Here is an 18,016-nt window from a genome sequence, read left to right on the forward strand (position 1 = left end):
TGCATAAAGTATTGTGTTGTTCTTGTTTTTTTCTTGCTTGTGTGTTGGGATGGATTTGGAGGAATTTTCGTTTGTTCTTGATGCATTCTTATGCTTGTATTGATGAATTGTTTTGAGGGGATTTCGTGGAGATTGTTTTGGTATTACTCACCCTTGGATGGGGAAGAAGTGGCCATGTACAGGGGTAGGGCCTTAGTTGGACCTCAATGGTGTAGAGTCTCCTCTCATGGTGAGAGGAGGGAAAGATGGTAGGATGTATGGGCCCCTACTTGTCATCGCATGCCTTGTTTGATATTGTGAATTCTTGAATATGGAAAGGAATGAAAATTCTTGTGGTATTAGCCTCTAAAGGACCTTGTAGAAGAACGAAAGTTCTTGAAGTTTTAGCTTCGAAAGGGCTATGCTATGGCATGGTGATTGATGTATCCCATTGAGAAAATCCACCTCCCCCCTAGTCAAGTTCTATGTTTGGACCTATTGTGCAAAATTAGGTTAGGGTGCATGCTTGAATTGTTCTTGATGTTGTGATGATTCACCGGGTCAGCTCTTGTCTTCTCCTTGTGTTTCTTTGAAGTTTTGAAGGTATTGGAAGAGAGTACTTGTGAAGGATTTTGAAGAGATTTCTTTTGAATTCTAATATTATGTAAAATATATTTGAATTTTGATGTATTGGCAAAGACATTGGGTTTTCTTACTAGTTCTTTCTCGATAGAGCCTTGAACCAGGATGAATAATAAAGAAATAAAAAGATCATGAATACCTCCTTGTATTCCTCTCATGTGATTTCAAATTTTGCATATGTTGTGAGAAAATAGATTGATAGATAATGTCATTGAATTATAAATTTTCAAGTTTTTCCAATTATGTTAATGAAATGAAATTTGATATGTTGAAGTTTTAATTATATGGTTTAAGTATTTAGATGAATTAGAAATCCTACATTGTGATCCAAGTTATCTTTCTCCTTGTTAAGTTTCATAATTTCCAAAAATCAGTTTGAGTAAGAGATTATGTATTTCCTTGAATTCAAAAATGGAACATAGACCTTTATGTATGATGATTTATAAAACATAAATTATAGGAGAGAAGGTGAAAATATAACCTTTTACTCAACCTTGTTAGTATGCTTGTTCATAGGAAATCAATGTTATCAATAAGTTCATATTCATTCCTAGTATAACAAGAAAGTATATAACTTGTCAAAACTTAGACTAAATGGACTTCAAAAAAAAAGGTGCACCTCCAGGAGTGAAAAACCTCTCTGGAAAATGTATGGGAGAAATGTTAATCTTCTCCAAGGTCACAGAGAATATTCTCTGAATTATTCCTTGAGCTTTCAACTAAACATCATTATTAAATCTAAAAAAAAGGAATATAAATCTAGTGCATTTAAAATTAAAATATTTATTGCAAATCTCGTTGACATCCTTCCACCAATAAAACTTTTGCATTAAATCTTCTTGTGACAAGAAGCTAGGTACTTGCCTAAGACTCCATGACAACCCTTATAATAAATTTAAAATAGAATAGAGGGAAAGCTCACCTACTAAATCCCCCCCCCCCCCCCATCTCTTACTATTTGTTTCTCACCTTCCTATTTAAGGTTGGGCATGGAGTCTTCTTCCACCTGCCATTGTACTTGCTACTCAATGACCATGTCTTGTCATCCTTGGTAGCAAGGCAAGTCTTTTCTTTTAAAAACAAAGAAAGCATATATTTCAAACTTGGCGCATCTATTCACCTCCTCGTGCTTTACTCCCAAGTGCACTTCCTTTGGCTTGGGATCTCCCTCACGCAAGGGTAGGGAGCTAGGTCTGCAGTGCATAGACCTGGGGCAACATGCCATCCCTATGGAGTAGAGGTTTTTGTGGGGACAGGCCCACTAGGCTTAGGTGTTAAGTGTTGGTAGGTTTAGGTTAGTATATGTTTTAGCATTTTATTTTATTTTTAGTTACGTTTTAGGTTAGTATGTTTTGATTATTTTTAAAGTTTTGTTTAAAGGTTAGTTGTTAATTATGTTAGTATATTATGTTAAGTTAGTAAGTTTAGTATTGGATATAGGTTATTATTTTAGCTTAGTATTATGAAAATTATAGATTTAAGATGGCTTAGATTTAGTTTTAATTTAATTTAGTATTAGATTTGTTAAATTGAGTTAGTAGAAATTAATGTTATTTAATTGATAAGTGTTTGAAAGTTTTACTTTAAGTGTAAAATATGATTAGTAGTTGGTTTCATTATTTTGTGGGTAGATTTTATGGTTAGCTTAGATTAGATTCTTATTTATTAATTAATTAGATTATAATTACTTTATGAGATTAGGAAGCATTTAAATTGTCTCTTTTTTTTTTCATATTGAGCTTGGTTAATTTAGGATCTTTTGTGTTATGTGTATATGCTTAGGTTGATAGTTAAAAATTAACCATAATGTTATAATGAAGTTAGTATGGAATAGAAATTTAAATGTAGATTATTATAAGTTCTAACTTAAAATTTTAAGTCGATATTAGGACTTTTAAATTAAAATAGGTTTAATGTTTTATAACTAGTTTGATACTATTTTTGAATTAGTTAGATTTATTGTAATGTTGACATTCCAATATTGGACCTTAAATTATAATAAAGTTTGAATAAGGTTTAGTAACTTATAGATTTATTTGAAATTGTTCTAGTCATCAATTTTAATAGCAAACACTAAATTAATTAATTAGATTGTATAAGTATGGTGGAGAAAATTTTAAGGTTGGTATAGATTTTGGATTAAAGTTTTAAAATGTGAATTAGAATGAAGTTGAAAGAAGTTAATTAATGACATTAAGCCTGAAGTAAATGATTAAGATTGTAATGACATTCCAATTATCATGCTAAAAGAGGGACTAGCCAATTAGATCACCTTTAGGGATAGTGGTATATTACTCGTAATTAAATTGTATCATTAAAACAAATTGATGGACTAAGACTTTAGTTAATTAGATTAGTCATTTAATTTCATTAATGGATTTACTTAGATCTACTTTCAGTTCACCCAAATAATCTCTTTCATGAAAAGATCTAGCGGAGTCCTAACCTTGTTAATTGTCTATGGTAATCTTGCTTTTAGCTTCTTAGTACCTTTGACTATTTGAATCTTAAACCCCTCTGGCAATCCACTCCATTGTGGTTAAACATCTAAACCTTGTCGACTGTATTATTTTATTGAATCATAGTACATTTAAAAAAAAATTATTGTGTGTGTGTTTTTTCCCTTATATTTTGGGCATGACATAATGTGTACACCAATAGTAGTATATGCTATACAATTTCTTCAATGTGATAGAAGGACAATCCTTTTTGTTGTCACTCTTTGCTTTGCTAATTGTTGGGATGATTTATTGCATTATGTGCAATTGATTTGAACAATTTGTTACAAGTGCACACCATAATCTATAACACTATGTTGAATTTTTTTCCTATGAAAATCATATCATATCATGCACAAGAGATATAAATTTAATTTGCAATTGAGGGGCAACTTATTTTTTTAGTGTCATTTTTTAGTCAACAAATCAACAAATAGCTGGATGAACTATAAAAACCAAAGGTCTTAAAGAATAAAAAATGACCCAAGTGAAGATATTATTTTGGGATAAGGAGGAGTGAAATGCTAGATTGTACAAGCTATTAAAAAAATTCTTAATAAATAATAACCAAACTAAACTAAGCCTCGAGTGACTATTATAGGCAAAGTTTTCCAATTACATCTAACAATGTAAAATATGTTCTCTCTACAACATTTTTCCTCTCAAGATATATTTGAGCAGTTTGATATCATGTTGAAACACACTTCTTATCTCTTCGAGTGACTATTATAGGAAAAGTTATCCAATTACATCTAACAGTGTAACAAATGTTCTCTCTACAACATTTTTCCTCTCAAGATTCATTTGAGCAGTTTGATATCATGTTGAAACACACCTCTTACCTATGGATATCTATATTATTATGGCCCTTTAATGCTAACCACTTCATAAGGTGAAGTAATTATGCATTGAAGATAAAATATGTTTTTTCATTAAAAACCACAGCCTTTGTAGTTAAAAGCCTTATGTGAAACATATGTTTGGAGGGTGTTTTGGATTAATAGAATTGAATCTTTTCTATCTCCTTAAATTCCATTATTATTAGAATGGCTTTATTATATCCATAATTATTACAATACAATAACAATAAATAGGATAAAACGATAAATTTTAATCCCAAACATTGCAATAACACTAACATTCACAATTCCTAAGAAGGGAAAGGAAAAAACTATAAATCAATTTCATATAGTTATGTCTCAATGACATGGATAGTGTCAATTCATTCTGGATTTTGATCCATGTAAGAGGGTAACCATCAACACCATGATTGTTTTAAAAACATTTTAAACATGGTAGTCAAAATGTTCTCAAGCAATAGAACTCTTCTCCAACATCAAATTGTTCTCATGTTCAACCATTTTTTGAGAACATATTCTTCTAGACTCCATGATAATGGTAAAATCTAAACATCAACAACATAGAATTTTGCCTACATTCTTAAAATTCAAAAAAATATTTATAATCAAGCATACTCATTTCTTTCTTAACAACTACTTATCTATATGTACGTTACAATTATGTACAATGTAACAACAGGGAAGGGGATTTGAACTCTAAGAGGACATAGAGGTCTTGTTTGGGTTTCCCAATCTGTGGTTATAGTCATGCAAATAATTGTTGGGAAGAAGCCTCCCAACACTTCTTGGCTACTTGATACATGCTTCCTTGATGGCTTTAGTATAGCCATGAACTTCTTTAATAGCATCAAGTAATGGTATATTTACTGTCATTTTCTTTAGCTAATCAAGCAAATCAATTACAGCTTGGTTTTTTGTAGGCTGACTTTGTTCCATCAACCTATGAGGAAATGAAGGTTCTTTGGCTACTGAAGAGGTCTGTTGAACTAACACATCCACTAGTTTAGCTAGGGAATCTTCAACTTTAGTTATGATAGTCTTTTTTGGTGAAGAAAGAGTATTGCCTGACCTTAAGTGGATATCATTCAAATAGATAGCTAGCATAACCCTATTGTTGTGTTGGCTATTTGGTATTATTGGGATTAGGATTAGGCTGAATTGGTAGCTAAGTTTTCTTCGAGGAAGTATTAGCGGCTACAGGAGGAGGCATTAGAGCCTGCTACTGTGGTGGGATTAAGGCTTGCTAACTAGGTTTTTTATTCCAATTTTGGGCTTGTTGCCAACCCTGTTGAGGTTGTTGCCAACCCTGCTAAGGTTGATGCCAATTACTATGCCCTTTTAAACAAGTATTCTGAGAAATTTTCCATTGATTGTTACTATTATAATTTTGAAGAAGATCTTGTGGCATACCTTGTCTTTGAGCCCATGGCCTTTGTTGAGCAATGCAGAGCACCTCTCCATTTTCATCAATGACTCTAAACTTAGTAGGCATTGGTTGTGTCTCCAAGCTTGCACCATACTTGCATCTATAGTTCCTTTTATTATCCCTACAATGTGGATAATATTGACCTAACATTGCATCATCTTCGTCCTTCTTTCTTCTTGCCTGCATGGTATCCAATTGAGTGGCTACATCATTAATGATGTCTTATTTGAAATCAAACATCAAATTGGATAGCTCCATCTTAGATAATCCTAAACCATCATTAGACTTATGTGGTAGGTCTCTAAGTCCCCTACCTTTCTTCACAATGGCCTTGGAATAATTCAAACATATACTTTGTATATCGGTGAGTGATATCTTATCCAACCATAAGATCTAGAGCCTCGATACTTCCATGATTTGCACCTCTCAGAAAAAGATGTTTCATTGATTCCTCATTTAGTTGATGTTGTGTGTTACGTTGTAGGTTGAACATGAACCATGAGACATAGTCTTCCAAGGTTTCATCTTCTTTTTGGGATATTTTGATAATGTCATCCCCTTTTAAATCTTGACCCCTACAATATTCTTTATACTTGGTAAGAAATAAATAGCTCATTGTAGACCAATCTGCTACATCGTTTGCCCCCAACCACATGAACCATCTCAGAGAATCTTCCTTTAGGGTGGATGGAAATAGCTTCAAATTGTGAGCATCAGTTGTATAGTCATAACTTCTGAAAAGGATATCAAACTTAAAGAGGAAGGTTTCAAGGTCTTCAATAATCAGGCCATAGAACTTGAGAAGTGCAGCAGAAGATATGTTCTTCAAATTTTAATTACCTTGCTGAGTAGGGATAGGAAAAGGAAATGTAGGCTGAGGTTGAGGCTGAGCCATTCTTGAAGGAGGGCTTGGTAGTGGTGGTTGATAGATAACAAAGGCAATTCAATTGTCTTGGTATTCAGGTTCAACAAAAAGATCATTCAAATGCAAGGATTCTTCAGAGGATGAGGGTATTCATTCTTGAGCATCAATGAATGGATTTTCAAAAGGTTTTTCTTCTTCGTTTTCATTGTGAGGTTCTTCAAGCTCAAGATTAAAAATATTTTCCTGATTATTATGATGATGAAATCTTCCAAGATGGTCTCTTATTCTATGCTTGCAAAATAAAGAAGAATTTAAACTAACATAATAACTTTAGGGTTGAACTAGATTGACACCATCCTCGGCAACGACACCAAAAATGGTTTGTTAGTTTAATACCTTAGAAATAAAGGATTGGACATCCTTTCATAATGATTCTATGGTCAAACATAATAATGTGTTTTACTTAAAATAGTATATTGACTTCATTTGATTTATCAATTTGGGAGCATAAACTTGAAATGGTGAGTGCAAAGTATATGCTCTAATTCTTCTTTAAATCATTACACCTAAATGTAGTGCCTTCCCTCATTCGCATCTTTTTTGGACTTATTGTTGTATTATTATCAGATTATGTTAGACTAGTTTTATGTTGATGTATTAGTGGTATTGTTTTGAGACTATCATACATTATGTTATGAATTCAGTTGGTATATGATGAGATCATTAGACTTTACTTTTCATGTATGCATGATGATCATTACATTTCTTTTTGTTGATGATTAGTTAGATGGTTTATTATCTCATGTGTTTTATTATGGATACTTACCCCATACTTGCATGTGTATGGTGTGCATGTTTTCTTATTGTATGACGTTTTTGATCTGGTTAAGGAAGGGAGTCGTAGTCACCTGCTTAGTCAGGATCTACATGATGCACCACTTCTTGCCATTGTTTGTTTAGCTTAGCATTATATATATTGTATGTACATGCATGGTTTTTCTGTAGGTTGCAAGTATCGGGTATCGACTTTCCTGAATTGCCAGGATGAGCGTACCCTATTATACTATCTCAATGATAAGAGAAGGGAGATAAATTCTCAAGTCCAAATCCCAAACCCTCGAGCCAATTGTCCTAGTGAGGTAGGACAAGTATCTGGATATTTTACCTAACGAATGTGTCGGATGACATAATTCGTGATTTTTAACCCTTTAGACTGATTTTGTGTGAATTGCTCTATGATGGGTTTTCATATTTTATCTTGGAGGTCTATGGAGTATTCTCTATTAATTAAGTCTTAATAAATAGATTTAATTAATTAATTAATGGAGGAAATTAATATAAAATATCATGATATTTGATATTTTGATTATAAATTAATTAAATGAGAATTAATTGGGAAAAAAAATTAAATAAAAGAAAATTAGAAAATTAAAATTAGTAATAATAATAAAGTAATAATAAAGTAATAAATAAATAATAATAATAAAAGTTATAAGAATTAAAATGAAAGTTATAAATATTTAAATAGAAATTATATAAAAAGTAATTGGAGTTGTAAGCTTGCATGGGAGTTAACGCACCCTTCTCATTTCTCATATGTCAGCAACACGGGGGTTAGTGCATCAATTAAGCACATGGTGTCTACAACCCTATGACTCATCTAGAAGGTTGGAAAAGACTCATGCTTAGTTGGTGACACCTTCTAGTTGTTTCTAGAAGCATTCTAGATGTTTCCTGAGAGCTCTTTATATTCAGGCATTCCTAGAAGCTTAGACATAGCATTGGAGAGTAATTGGAGCATTGGGGAACTCAAGAACTCTGAAGAAGGGAGCTTGCTCTGCGGGTTTTCTGAGGAAGAGTGAATTAGCATCAGAATTTGGGTAGATTCTTGTGATTTTATTTATGCTATTTCTGCACCTTGCATTCCCTGTCTTCTTCGTGTCTTCCATATGTCTTCAGAGGATTTTTCTTATTTTTATTGTATGCATTCTCAATATGGGTAGTTAAATTTATTTGAGAATCTTATATGCATAGATCTGAAAAGAATATGGGGTTAGGGATTAAATTGTAGCCAAGCCATTAGATAAAATATTGAGTAAATTTTAAGGTCAAAAGATTTATAGGAAAATTCTGAGAATTGGAATTTATATATATCTTGTGTATATATATGTTTATATTTTTAATTTCCACACACACACACACACACACACACACACACACACACACACACACACACACACACACACACATAAATACATGTATACATGTTTATATGTTGTGATGTTTTAAATTTTGCATATATATATAAAATATATATTTATTAAAAAAAATTGAATATCATACCATTAATCGAAAATGTTTTGAAAATCGTTAAACTTTATTAAAAAACCAAATTGCATACCCGAATGGAAAATCGCATAAGTGATTTTAAAGAAAGTAATATGCATAAGTGGGGGGGGACGAGACCCGTGCCCCCATGCCACTGTAGTCGCAGTGTACCGACCGTCATAGGTACTGCGACGACAGGAGTACATAGTACCCACTGACGTCGCAGGCCCTGCAACTGCAGGGTCCTGTGTGCCGCCAATGGCTTATATGTTATATGTATGTTTATAACAATTGCCTCATATGAAATCGGTTTTTATTGTTATTAAATTTTTATATGTTAAATGGTATTAATCAAAATTATTAATTCGATTTTATAAAATGCAAAAATAATAATTATTTATATATTTATATATGTATGTATATATATATATATGTATGTATGTATGTATGTATGTATGTATGTAATATGTAAATATGTTATTAGTAAATTTTAAATTATTATTATTTAAATAAATTATGTTAAAGGTTCATTTTTGTTTATAATGGCGAACTCTTGTATAATTTTCAAGATTTAATTAATTGTTTTATAAAGTATATGAAATTTAATTGATAGTTTGGTGGGGGACATTTTCAAAAAAAGATTATAATTGAAAGATGGATTTTAAGGAAAACTTTTATTCATCCAAAACGTACAAAATGTTCCTCCATTCATTCTCTAAACTTGGAAACATAAACTGAGATCTCTACATGTAAATTCAAGTTTGTAAATTTAGCAAAAACAAAAAATGTGTTTGTACTGTGTATTCTTTATGCTATTGTTTTTGGTTTTGGGTTGACTAGTGTTGACCAGTTATAGGACGTCTACCAAAGGCTTGGGAGTTATGTGATTGTGATGTCATGATGATGTTTTAATCTCGATCTTTATAAACCCAACCATGGTTATGTGATGGAATGCTCTATGTATTGGTTGTAATTACTGATTGTTATAGTTGAGATTCTTATGTATGAGACACTTGACTTAACCATTTTTGGTCATTGATCAGTTATCCTTTGTTATTTTCTAGTCGCCATGATGGGACTGAAATGTGGATTTATTCTTGATGATGTCATGTTGTGACATGTTTTGACTCAACCATTTTTGGAGTCTTCGATCAGTATGATGAGATATATTTTGGTTATTGAGAACCATTGGATACTTTTGATTATCAGTGATACTTCAGTTGCCAATAGAGAGCTGTTGTGGTCATGATTTTCTATGGATGCTTGCTCATGGAGATTTGATGCTTTTATGCATATTTAATGATTTTATTATGAATTATCTTTTGTGATTTTGAGATTTATGATTCCATGAGCTTAGGGTAGGATATCTGCATGTAGTGTTGGGAAGTGGCTTGCAATGGGGGCCGGGGCCCTAAGAGGATGCCAAGGTAACTCATTGTAAGTTGGATTAATAAGTGATAACATTCACACCTAATATACTAACTGAATGAACCTAAAAAGATAAGATTTTTGATTCTTGCCCATGCCTTGAGTGCTTGTATAGGCTAGGATGGGAGTAGAGAGAATGCATGGTTGCGACCTTGCATTCCATAATATGCCTCATCAGTATGAGAGGATACTAGTGGCCGCATGAGATCAGTATGGACTCGTGGAGTTTAGCTAACTGTCAGGATAACTTGTACGTGATAAATGTGATGACACTTTTCTGCTTGCATAGTAGGTTCCTACATGTCATTGTGTGCCTCTGGGGATTAGATGTCAAATTTTTGTTTGGAACCTTTGAGTTAGTATACTTTTAGGATTCCTGGACTTATGGAGATTTGTGCTATGTGTTTTGGATAGCCTATTTGGGACTTGAGATTATCTCCTCAGCACGGTGGGAGTGGACCACTTAGGTACCACGCGGTCAGGTGGTAGTGTTTTTCCACTCTTATCATTTGAGATTCATTGAGATATCATGGCTAATGCATCCTTCATGATGGTGGATATGTATCCTTTCATTGATGATTAGCATATGATAGATGATGTTATGTTATGCTTATATTTGCATGTTAGATTACTTTCTGCATATGACATAGTATATGTTAGGAGTGACATTCGTACTATGTTAATACCGATGATCTCTTCAGTGATTTGGAATGTTACGCACGGAGGGACGGCTAGGATCCACAATGGTCTAATGATGCTATTAACGGTTGGGAGGAACCATTCACTTAGTTTATTATGTTTGATCTTTATGATGGATGTATATGTCTTCTATGATGATGTATCATATATATCATGTGATTATCTTTACTTTGATTTGAACGAGATGATGTACCATATTTCACATATGTATATTCTTTTGAGCTTATCATACCCTGTGACATGTACAGTGGATGATTGAGCATTTGAAATGTAATGTATAAACATTGGACTTATCATTATTATTTCATGTGGATGTTGCACTAGATGGATTCATGTATGTTAGATGTTTTGGATGTAATTCTACGTTAAGGGATCTTTAAAGAATGTAATCTATTATGTATGTTATGTTTACTTTCAGATGGACATTGCTATTGCTTTTGTTATTGTGCATAAGTTATATGTGGTATTTACTTTCATGTTTAAAAAAAAAAAAATGCTACTAAACTTAGTGAAATTCTAGGTTAATTCTTTGGATCCCTTGGTGGGGCATTACACTAAAGCAAAGGCAATGTTGAAGGAAACCTATACGAGAAACTAAAATGATAACTTAAATTAAAGATTAAGATAATGTTGCAAATGGTAAAATTATCTATGCACCTATGCTACATTTCATTGGTTCTGTTATCAATGGTTGTAGGAGCAACAAAGTTCTACCTTACTTAGAAACAACAAGGAAATGAAATCTATTCTAACTAATGGAACAATTCACTCACAAAGTGGGCCCCTTTGGAGGAGTGAACAAAAAATACAATCAAGATAAAAGATATAAACTTGAATTGTGCATTCTATTCATTCATGCTGAAAGATTACACTTGATTGAAAAATAGTATCACACGTTTCTACTATGAAAATCAACTCACTCCATTCTTTCTTTCCAACTGTGCTCAAAGCTACAACAATCATTAATTTAAAAGGAAAATAAAAGTACTTCCTAAATCTAAGATCACTCCATTTAGGAGGATCAATTACAGACTCATAAAATTTGAAACAGAAACAACATTAACCACAAATAAATCCTCCAGGAATATAGCAAGTTATGGAAGCTACATTTTTGTGCTGCAACAACAAAAAGAAATAAATGATTAGTTCTTCTTGCGAAGGTCTAACAATCCAGTTGGCTTTGACTACTCCAACGCTAAAATGTTGACTCTTGAATACCTGCGAAAAATACTTGCAAAACAATCAATGTGCTGACAACCTTCATATGCATATATTTATTTTCATCATCAATATTAGAGAAAAGGTGTAAAGTTCAAATTACCACTCTTGCAAATCCTATGGCTACAAGAGGAAAACTACCCAAAATGTAGCATAGATGGGGAAATATTTATCAGCATGTATAACTACTTAATTATACCATTTCTGTCCATGAATTCAAGCAAATATAGCAACTTTAAACTATCCATTTTCCTACTTCATGCCTTCACACACACAGTTGGGTTGACCTAGTTAGAGGGCATTAGGACTAGTGTGGTCAACCCTATGAAATTTTGTTTGGACACTACTTGTCCAAGTTGAGCTATTCCAAAGGTTTTAGCAAGCTAAACAATTTCTAGTTTTTTCTATGTTTTTTTATTTTATTCATGGATTTGTAGATTGTAATGCCCCGCCTAGAGATTTGTGGAACAAGGACAAAAATAAGCCAAGATAATTTTTTTTAAAACAAGTATGAATGTACCTAACAACATCATGCAAGGATCATGCACCATTTTGGGATATCCTCAGGTGTGGCAATTTTACCAACTACATGAAGAGACTTAAAGGAAATAATACTGTTGTCATGCACCAGTTTGTTAAATCTTGGAAGGATGGCTCAATTTTGATCGGGAACCAGAGGATGGAGGTTATAGTTGAGACCATTGTAGAGGCTACTGGGTTGGATTTGGATAGGATGAATTTCTATAGGGAAAGGAAGATTTCGGACAAGGTAATTGATGATTTTGCTAAAACTGAAGAGGAAAAAAACCATCTGGTTAAGATAGGTACTTCTTACTTTAACTCGGCTTTTGTGTCTTGTTCGTGGTGGTTTATTTTCTTTTTCATTATGGAATATTTAAATTTGGATGGTTGATATACCAAATTGTATGGTTATCACTTTGTGCTTGCAAACCATTTTTGACATAATATTAGGGTGAATTTTCCTTCCTACTTGCTACAATCTCTTGCAATTTCTACTCAAGCCATTCAGCGTGACCCAATTGGGGAATATGTTTGCCATGAAGGGCTTATGGTTTTGATCATGAATATGCTCAAATCTAAAAAAATCCAAAAACCAAGGAATTTTAAAGTGGAAGATCAAGATATAGAAGGGAGTATTCAAGAAAAAGGCTATGAATCTGATACACAAGATGAGGTTGAAGGAGGTCTACCTAGCCCTAAAATCAGTTTTGGTGGCAGCATTAAGAAAAAGAAGAAGAATACTGAGAAGGAGGATTCTGACTGGGAGAGGGAAAGTGATTTTGTTGAAGAAATTGTTTGTGAGCACATCAAAAATAGGGGAGGCAGTAAAGGTAAAGGTAAGGGCTCTGTAATTGATAGAGTGTCCATGCATTCTGATGATGAGCCTTTGGGTCATCGTTTGGAGAGGAAAAGGAGGCCTGTGCGGTATCAGGTCAATAAAAATGCTAAGAAATTTTAAAATGATTCTAATGCTGATATTGATGAGCAGGGATCTAAATCTGAAGGGGGTGATAGTGGGTTAGGGTTTTCTAAAGGTATATTTGGCAACTTGGGCTGTATTCGGAAGGACATAGACATCTTAAAGCACAAAATTTTTCTGCTAAACAAGGAAATGGAACAGTTTTCCAAAACAATGAGAGCGGAAAGAACTCTAGGACAACATATTGACAGGCTCTTGGAGGTCATAGGAAATGCTGAAGAAGTTAAAAATTTGATGCATAAGATTCCTACGTTGGAAGCTAAATAGAGGATTATGGACAAGGATATTAGTAGTGTCGAGGGGAAGGTGTCAAAACTTGAATCCAAACTAGGCAACATGGACAAATAGCTCAAGCAGATGGTGGAAAATGTTTCTACCTTCCTAAAGAAGAATGAGGCAGGTAAAGATTAGGATTCTCCCTTGGGGGTTGATTCTCAAGGACCAAGTATGCATACCCAGGCCCATTCAAAGAAGATTGAGAAAACTAGTAGGAAAGACGAGGTCAAAGCTACTGCTAAAACCATGCATTCTCTGGTGGACCAGGTGGTGAATCTGATCAACACTCCTTAGCTGGTCGATTGTTTTTCCTTTGTTGGACTTTTGCTATGTTTTCTAGCACTATCCTCTCTGACCTCTTTTTTGTTGTCTGAGGTTTGTTTCATGTTTGTCTTGGTTTCTCTTTTCTATTGTTCTTTTCTCTTGCTTGTTTCCTAAACTCTTCTATTGTATAGGTTTCAATTCCTTTAAAAACTACTTTTACTTAATCAAAACATCATGCAAGGATCACAAAGATTGTAACAAAAGACTTAACCAACAATCTTGGCATCCAACGAATCTCCAAATGCTGCTACCAAACTAACACACTCAACTAGAAAATGAAATACAAAGAGGACAATAGAACATAAAGGCACTTATCTATCATGGCATGCTAATTCAAGAAGTCCCAAATGGTACTCAAATCACCTAAAAGTTTTCTCCAAAAAATAGTGGAGATACCCCCTATTTTTCATGCAAGAAACAACAAATGACAGTTTTGTGTGACGAAGTGCACCATACCATATGAGAAACTGATGAGGCCAAATATTGCCTTTATTTCATGATAGTTTTAAAACACTTTGTTGATACTTTTTTTAATCTTTGTCAGAACATTTTTGGACCTATGTTTACCGAACCTATAATAAACCTATGGGTAGATACTATGCCATCTTTTGCTAGTATTATATATATTATGCATTATTTCATATAGTTATCAAAATGTGTGTTCTCATAGTTGAATTTAATTTGATAAATGTTTATTTGCAAATATATATCTATATTATAACTAACCTATTAGCAATAAAGGCTAAAATGTGATTGGAAGAATTCAAAGTTGAGTTCCAACAACATTCAAGGAGAAAAGAATGCTAAGGAGTAGCTACAGTGGAGGAAAGTTATAACGATTTCAAAAGATACGGTAATGAGTAAGGAGAAGCTATGAAGACTTATTGCCTTCTCTACATTTAGTCCTATGGCAAATGGATGCTTAGACTTTATTATTATTCTTGCCTTAAGCCGTTATTTCTTCTTCCCACCTTGAGTTGTTATTTTCCTTTTTTCTTTCCTATGGATTTAAAGCTAGTTTATTTACTTTTCTATTATGAGAGTAAGTATTGATCTCCTATATATAGGAATCGAGCCAAGTGTGTTAGTTTAGCCAGGTAGAAGAAAGAGTTTATGAGAATAGACTATTAAATTTTACTACGAGTCGTGTTTTTATAGTTCTATGTATTATGTAATGAATTTCTGAAATGTAATGAAATAGTTTTTGGCTTCTATCTTGTGTTAGTAGTTTAGTTGAAGCTGACCAAGGGGGCCCACTTGGAAGGTGGATTAGATTAGGATAGAATAGATTTATTTCCAAGAATTCTTAGTATTATAAGTAGAAGTTGTATGTTCCTTCCTATAGCATTGCATTTCATGAATGTTCTTGCAACATATGTGAGAATAGTTGTAGTGGATAAACTAAGTTGGAATATTTTTTAGCCTTTCATTGTATTTCTAGTATTCATAGAGTTAAGTGTGTTAGTTTTCTACAGTAATAGTGTAAGTTCTTTTTCTTGCATTCTACTTTCTTGCTGCATAAGCTTAGTGACTCATTAAGAGACCTAGTGCACATACTGTGCCCACCATTTCAAGTATACATCCCTAGGTTGACAAGATTAAATGCACCTCATAGTGTGAAAAATAGTCCTTAGTTTGAATATAGTATTCCTAAGCATGGCCCAGAGTAGGACTATGATATAACTATTGTAAGGTAGACCATTTTTAGTTTTGTTGTCAGGGATGGTGTCAAGCTAGGAGCATTTTTGAATCATAGTTCTTAGATAAATTTTTTTAGAAATTTCTAGTTTTGAAGCTTCTTTCACTAGTGTAAAAAGTTTAATTGCATGCATCAAAGAGGAAGATGATGAGATGAATATGATAGATTTCTTCCACAAGAGTCTTTTAATCTCAATGAAGAAATTGAAGAAGAAGAAGTTGAGTTACCTTTTGAAGATGCAAGCCCTATTTTTCCCATAGAATCATCATCAAGAGCTGATCAATAGATACAAGTGGCCTTCAACCTTTTACTGAAGTTTTGGCCAATTTTCTTGATAACACTGCTCTGAATCCACTAGTTGTTAATCATCTAGTACCCAATGTTCCTTTTGAGTAGCAACCTCATAATCTAATACCTCCAATCATGGCACAACCTACTTTTCCATTTCCTCTCACTAGCCTTGTAAATACTAATAATCTTAAAAATATACCTACAACTGCCTTTCCAAAGTTCTATGGCCTTGCAACCAAAGAACTTGATATTTTCTTATTTGAGTTTGACATACTTTGTCGTAGTTTTGACTACAATACTAATTCCCATATATTGTTTCTAGCAATATTGAAATAATTAGCTCTATGATGGTTCATGGGTTTAGGAGCTAATGTAGCAAGAAGTTGGGATGAAATGCAAACTTTGTTTCTGGATAAGTACAAAGAGTATTGCAAAGCATCTAGTTCAAGAGGAGATGATGTCTTTAGGATATCTCAGAAGGAAAAAGAAACATTAGAAGATTATGTCTCATGTTTCTCATATATACTGCAGAAGAACCCTTAACATGTGTTGTCCAAGGATTCACAAATGCTAGTCTTTCTAAGAGGTGTAAATGATGACTATCTAGAAGCACTAGACCTGATGGCTGGTGGTGATATATATCAAGCTTCCTAGGAAGACCTCAAAAAGATTTGTCAGAATTATTCAAGGTCAACCATGGAGAAAGGCTAAGGACCTCATTCCATAGTCACTAAAGGAATTAGTCAAGGCATTTCAAAGCTTGAGATATCTAACCTATTATCAAATTTCAAACAAGACATCATCAATGATGCCACTACACATCTTGATACAATGACTGTAAAGAAGAAGTATGTAGAACCCAAGCTACAACTAGCTGAATACTGCCCTCATTTTTGGAAGCAAATGAAAGATTTCTAATGTAAACTAGTTGCAAGCATGGAGAACTAGCATCTTCCAACTGAGTACATCAAGATAGATGGAGATGATGAGCAAGTATTATTTGTTTCTCAGTGCCGACCATGGGCCCAACATCAAGGTATGCCTCAGGACCCTTTGCAAAGTTCAAATTCACATGGTAATCAATGGAAAAACTATAATCCCCAATGTCCTCCACAATATCAACCTAATTGGAACAACGTTGGGAAAAACAACCCACAACAATCCCAATGGCCTCAGAATTCCCAACCACCCTAGCCTAACCAATAGAGTAACCAATGGTAAAACCAATAGAACTACTAGCAGAACTAATGGCAACCATCCCAAGGGAATTTCCAGTCTATGAACCAATGGAGGGGATCTCAAAAATGGCCTAACCAAAATATTGGTACTCCACAATTACCACCTCCAGTTCAACAACCTGCTCTAATGCCACCACTTGCAAATCTTGGACCTCAAAAGCAAACACAATTACCTACACAACCTCAGCCAAACCCAAATAGCCAACAACCACAATAACCTATGTATAGTGTTGATGCTCAGTAGTATCCTACTTACAATTTAGGTATTGCAAATATACATCTGAGATTTGGTACAACTTTACCAGTGCCTAAACTACCTCTTATAACTAAAATACCAGACTCTTCTATAGCAGTAGAACCCTTAGTTGATGAAACAGTTGACCCAACCAATATTACCATGTCAACCCAAGCTCAACCAGCAGTGGAACCTCCTTTTCCAAAAAATCTTATACAAAAGAAGCCTAAACAAATAGAGGAACATCATTTTAATATTGTTGATCAGCTAAAAAACATACATGTCCAAATACCCCTATTTCAAGCCATTAAGGATGTTCCAATTTATGGAAAAGCCATTAGAGAAGCTTGCCTGAAGAAGCCTGGAAGGAAGACAAAGGATCCTGCCACAGTCCATGTTGTGGGACAATTAGCTGACATCATGTTAGGGAAACTGACCACACCAAAATATTCTAGTCCAGGAAGTCCAGTAGTGAATGCCAGTATAAATGGTTAGTTTGTTAAAAATGC

The 18,016-nt window shown here is 33.6% G+C and overlaps 1 pseudogene; it reads left to right on the forward strand.

Annotated features, from left to right (window-relative positions):
• Positions 1 to 18,016, forward strand: part of LOC149577730 (uncharacterized) — a 62,958-nt pseudogene that overhangs the window by 15,860 nt on the left and 29,082 nt on the right.

This window comes from Cupressus sempervirens, chromosome 1, assembly GCF_028749045.1.
Source record: "Cupressus sempervirens isolate cs-2001-9-10 chromosome 1, ASM2874904v1, whole genome shotgun sequence".
Taxonomy (NCBI): domain Eukaryota; kingdom Viridiplantae; phylum Streptophyta; class Pinopsida; order Cupressales; family Cupressaceae; genus Cupressus; species Cupressus sempervirens.